Source organism: Akebia trifoliata, chromosome 10, assembly GCF_017979445.1.
Source record: "Akebia trifoliata isolate Shusen 1 chromosome 10, ASM1797944v1, whole genome shotgun sequence".
In the NCBI taxonomy this organism is placed as follows: Eukaryota; Viridiplantae; Streptophyta; class Magnoliopsida; order Ranunculales; family Lardizabalaceae; genus Akebia; species Akebia trifoliata.
The window spans coordinates 29727915-29732845 of NC_141384.1; the positions used below are offsets into that span (position 1 = coordinate 29727915).

General features: G+C 37.8%; 1 pseudogene; it reads right to left on the reverse strand.

The window, feature by feature from the left end:
* Positions 1–2066: 2066 nt before the first annotated feature.
* Positions 2067–4222, reverse strand: LOC147393723 (cytochrome P450 86A8 pseudogene; annotated as a pseudogene).
* Positions 4223–4931: the final 709 nt, after the last annotated feature.

Sequence of the window (4931 nt, forward strand, 5' to 3'; positions counted from 1 at the left end):
GTGAGATAATAACTTTAGGATTCTTCTTTCTTGATAAGAAAATCATTTGCCTTGAGACTTTTTTAGGAGAATATTTTACTTCCAAGAAGTGATAATCATTTTCCTAGGAAAGTGATTTTCTTTGAAAAGGCACGCTGTTGTCGAACAGGTAAGATTCTTTAGAGGTCTATTGAGCTGCTTTGAACTGATCTCAGGTCAAATAAATATTATTTTTTTATTCAACACAAATATTAATATAATCACGAAACTTGGTCGAGTTTCAAATCTAACTTGGTTCAACTTTGAGTTGCCTTGGCTGAGTTAATAATTTGTACCGAACTTTTCTCTATTTTACTTGGGCTCGAGTCACCTTGAACTTCAATAGAGTTGAATTGACTCATTTTAGTTTTGAGTTGACTCAATGCTCGTTGGTGGCGAAGTGGCCTAGATTCTCAGAACTAGTTGTAGATTGCATGTTTTTTATTGCACGGTCAAAAACTCACTGTAGTGGCATGTACCAGAATTGTATATTTTTTTTGACAAATTTGGGGTACAACTCAAAATCAATTGGCAATGAGTGGAGAGACCCAAGAGCTTATATGGACAGAGAGATAAGGGAATAAATGGTCGATGTGGGACTAAACTCAACATGCCTTGCATGTGTGGGTCAAACTAGGCCAAAGCAAGTGAAGATATCATTTAGATGATGTGGAGGAGAGAAAGGCCCGCTCTGATATAATGATAATTTTGAGGGTCCTACTCAAAATCAATTGACAATGAAGGGAGAAGCCAGGAGCATATAAGGAGAGAGACAAGACAATAAGTGTCTAATGCTGGATTAAACATTTTTCCCTGGGGATATACAATGGCACATCCCCATAAACATTTGCGGTTGTGTATCCCATGGGAGAAAATCTATGGCTCTTGCACACGCCATATTAGTGAGTTTTTGAGTTATTCTATCGGATTGAGTTAGAAAATCAACACTCTTAGAAAAAAGAAAAAAGAAAAAAGAGAGATGATCCAAAACGGTGTCCTATTCCTATAGCATATGAACGGTGTCTACGTGGCTTGTTTTGGTAGGAGTTTAAACACATTAGGCTCCTAACCAAGCCATTTTTCTATATGACATTTAGCCCAATGTGTTTTTTGTTCAATAAACACGTGCCATTTAGACACTTATTTTTGTATAGGAATAGGACATTGTTTTGGATTAGGACTCTACAAAAAATACCTATAAATTTTTTATCTTAACTTATCCATTGGAGTTAATGAAACGATTCTTTATGGTCTTCAATCCATTTTATCAATTTTTTTTATTTTTTTTATTTTTTATTTCTACTATCTTGATGTTGTAGTTAGTTGCAATCGTAGACACCTTCGTTTGGAATTGCAACCATATAACTATAGAGTGCAATCATTAGAACAAAAACAAGATGATGACAATAGAGAGTGGAACTTTTTTTTGTGTGAACAAAAAGAAAAAAAAGAAGGATGCCATTGAAGTTATTACAAGCTTTAGTTGATCAAGAAGATGATGAAGACAATAATGTAGCAGTAATGAAATCTCTCTTTCTCCATTTTTTTTTTTTTTTTAAAGTGCAATCATACCAATGAAGTACAAAAAAATAGGAGATATACTACTAGTTGATCTCAACCAAAAAGTGATACACAAATGGTTAGGCAATTTTAATTTGAATTAAAAAAAAAAAAGGATAACAAGAACAACATTACCTTTCAAATTTGCTTAAAGAGAGAGAGAGAGAGAGAGAGAGCATTTTTAGTAGAATTATGCAATAAACTAGGGATATTTAAGAAAAAGTGATAAACTTTTGATAAATTTAAATATTCTGATTTACTATTCATTTTAATTACTAAAACGTGAACGATAACGAATTCAGAAGTTTTTAAAATGACTAATTGGAAATTGTCATTTTAAACCTATGAAATTGGCACTTTAAAATCATCGAATTCATTATTGTTTTGAATTTTTTTATATAATGAAAACGTGATGATTAAATGAACAGTTAGAAACTATTCTACTACTCTTCTATTTTCTTTAAAGGTAAGAGTGGGGAGACATATAGTGCCTAAATTGAACTTTTATCAAATAAAAAAGCAGTACATATAGGATTTTGACAATAGAGAAACCCTATTCCCGTAATCTCTGAATTTCTCATCAAACCCTAATTTTGAATTATATATATGGTGGATTTACCCTTCTCACCTCTTTCTCCTTCCTCTTTTATTTTTCAACATTTAGTATTTAAAATAAAAGAAGGTATAGCAGATTTACACATCGGTATTATATATGTAACGCTTTCTACATCACAAATTTACCCCCTTCACGTACCTGACGTTATATACTTAACGGCGTTAAACTGCCGTTATAATTAACGGATGGAGAATTTATATCCTACAACTCACCAACATGTTCCTTCCGTGTCCTCCCCATAATCATCGCCAGATCCCTATGGTGCATGTTAACCTTGAGCCCATATTTCATGAACAAAGTCAGAGACATCTTCTGTTCCACTCTATGGCCTTTTGCTAACGTGAACCGGTGCCTTAGTAACACTGCTGCTGCAATCGATTTCATTTGTAGATAAGCCAAATCCTTCCCCAAACAGATCCTTGGTCCCGCATTAAACGCTACGAACTTGTACGAATCGTGGACTTCGTAACGGTTTCCGTCACTTGATAACCACCTCTCTGGTTTAAACTCGAGACAGTCTTCCCCCCACGTGGACTTCATCCTACCCGTTGAATATATTGAGTACGTGATTCCTGATCCTGCGGGTACAAATGTGCCGTCGGGCAATAAATCGTCCGACACCACATGTTTTGTGTCCTCTGGCACTGATGGGTATAACCGAAGTGTCTCTGATAATGCTGCTTTCAAGTATATAAGACGGTCAACCTCGTCGAAAGTCAACGGTTCGTCGACCCACTTTGATGTATCTTCGCCACGTGTCTCTTTTAGAACGGTGGAGATCTCAAGTAAGATCTTTTCTTCTACTCCTGGGTTTAGGGTCAACAACCAGAAGAACCAACTTAGAGCGACTGACGACGTGTCACGTCCAGCTAGGATGAAATTTAGTGCCACGTGTTGGAGGAAGGAATCTGAGTAAGATTCTTTTTTCGACATGAATCTGGAGAGCAAGTCATCGTGTGGAGTGGTCCCACTTTGCCGACTCTTCAACTCGTGCTTACGTGTGTTGATCACGCTGGATAAATACTCGTCCACGTGTTTAAGGCTCTGAGTCAAGCTGACTTCTGAGCCTAGCCGAAGCCATTTCTTGGTTTTCCAAACAACCTCAGGTAAGATACAGCGCTGCAGCGTGGCTTCGGTGGCTCGATCGAAAGCCGATGCGAAGCTGTTCTCCGGAAGCCCAGGTGATAGAGTCTGTGGGTCCATACCGAACGCTAATCCACAGATGTTATCGAACGTGAGCCGTAGAAGGAGGTCTTGAAGATCAACCGGCTTGGCTTCGAGCTGAGCCGTCTTCAGAATTGGCCAGAACCTATGTTTTATGGCTCTGTTCACCCAACGAGCCATGGATAGTCTAAGCGTTCGCGTAGTGAACTCGAGTGCAGCTGTCTTCCTCTGGAACAGCCACGTGTCACCATCAGAATTGAAGATCCCCTCGCCAAGTAGATCATGAAACACAGATTGATACGTGGGACCTTTTGGATAATTGTCAAACCGAGTCTTTAATATATATTCCATATTTTTAGGATCACACGTGACAGTCACGAGACCTTGCTTTCGAGCTAGGAAAGGAACGGCACAGATGCAAGTTTGGTACGTGCCACCACACGTGCGTAGATTATCAGTTATCCAATCATGCATGCGATCAGCATTTTTTATCAAACCAGGCAAACTACCCAATAAGGGCCAAACACGTGGTCCCTTTAATGACCGTATGAAAAAATTGAACCAAAGTAAATAAGCCACTATGGCCGACAACAGCAATAAAGCTGTAGAGGTCTCCATAGCCAAACGATATATATATATATATATATATATATATATAGAGAGAGAGAGAGAGAGAGAGAGAGAGACGGAAAACCGATTTACTGAAAGAAAACAGTTATGTAACCGTTAGTGACCGAAATGGAAATAAATTTAAAACCTCAGAGGGGTGAAATCGAAATTTGAGATACAAATCTCCTTTTTTGAACCTTGTTGAACCGGGTTTTTTTTACGTAAAGAACCGGATGTCGATCTGAGAAGTAAAGGAGGAGAGAAGGAAATGAGAGTGAGTGAGAGAGAAGAGAAGAGAGAGGATGGATTTATAGAAGAAAAAAAAATCAAATTAAATTTCTCAACTATTAAATGCTGTCTTAGTTCGTTGGGAGTTTCTAATCTAATTTTGAGAAAGCGAAAACTCAAACAGGAAAATTTATTCAGCCAAACCTGATCTACAATTTCTTCACTCTTTAAGACTCTCTCTCTCTCTCTTTCTCACTATGAAGCTCACCTAATATTGCACGAAAAGGGGACTCCTCTTTAATTTCTAGAAGGAAAATGCTGGAATGACACAAACGGAGACACAAGAGTGACACAAATGATGTGGTGGGTCGCATATAACCGTAGATGCTTTTTACTCGTATCTCGCTGAAAAGCATCTACGGTTATGTGCACGACACCACGTCATTCTGTCACCCCCGTGTCTTTAAAGAAACTAATGTTAGAAAAGAAAAGTAGTAAAGGATATTAGTTGAGAACCTGAGAGGGATGGTTAGAAAAACCGATCACCGGTTTTTTAGGTAAGGCTACTTTTTATTATTATTAAAAAAAACAAAAGAGTAAAGATAACCTGACTATCCCACGTGGCACACTCAATCAACTACTTGACGTGACAGTTTGATAACTGTAGATCTATGTTCATCGGGATATACGGTACTCTTCAGATACACTTTTTAATGAGAAAGTGCAGCCCTAAAGA